The following is an 801-nucleotide window of genomic DNA, read 5'->3' on the forward strand; positions in this document are numbered from 1 at the left end:
TTATAAATTATAAGTTTATAATTTATATTTAAAATTATAAATCATACCTGTGATTTAATTAGAACTGGAGTAGGTGCAATAACGATTACTGCCAGTAGATGTTGCAGTGCACTTGGAGCTGCGTGACTGGTTTGAACCTGATTTTAGCGTTAAATGCCAAAAGATAAGCTCAGATTAAAAACAGTTATTTAGTGTAGATCACAGGCTGTTTGCTCTGCAGCCGTCCCTGACTGGTTGGCGGCTGCACAAGCACTTGAATAGTAAGGTAGCAATGCCTAACAGAGGCATCCAGGGAAACCCTGGGGAGCCAACATCTTGCCTGAGTTTTTGCATGGTGGAAAAACTGTACCCAGAGTGGCTCCAACTCCTCAGGCACCTTGGCCCTTCATGGCTGCATGGCTCGGAGGCGTTTAATGAGGAAATATGAAGCAGCTCAGCTAGCAGCTACTAAGGGCTGCTGCACCGGAATTCTATACTCAAAATGAATGGCAGCATGGAGCCTGACTGTGGCTGTCCAGAGCCGCCAGAGACTCTAGCCCCATGAATCAGGCACCAACTGTAGAAATTAGCTTGATTTGGGAAATAATCAGGCTAGCTAAAGGATAAAACAGTTATATTTTTCTTTACTTTAAGGGGAAAACTCACAAAACAGGAACTAGAAGTCCAAGCACAGTTGTGCCCCACAGGAATCACAGAGAGGGGGAGAGAGACAGACAGACAGAGAGAGAGAGAGAGAGAGAGAGAGAGAGAGAGAGAGAGAGAGAGAGAGAGAGAGAGAGAGAGAGAGCGCACCTGGCCCAT

Source organism: Microtus oregoni, unplaced genomic scaffold (assembly GCF_018167655.1).
Source record: "Microtus oregoni isolate MIOR12 unplaced genomic scaffold, Mior012 000052F_000, whole genome shotgun sequence".
Taxonomy (NCBI): domain Eukaryota; kingdom Metazoa; phylum Chordata; class Mammalia; order Rodentia; family Cricetidae; genus Microtus; species Microtus oregoni.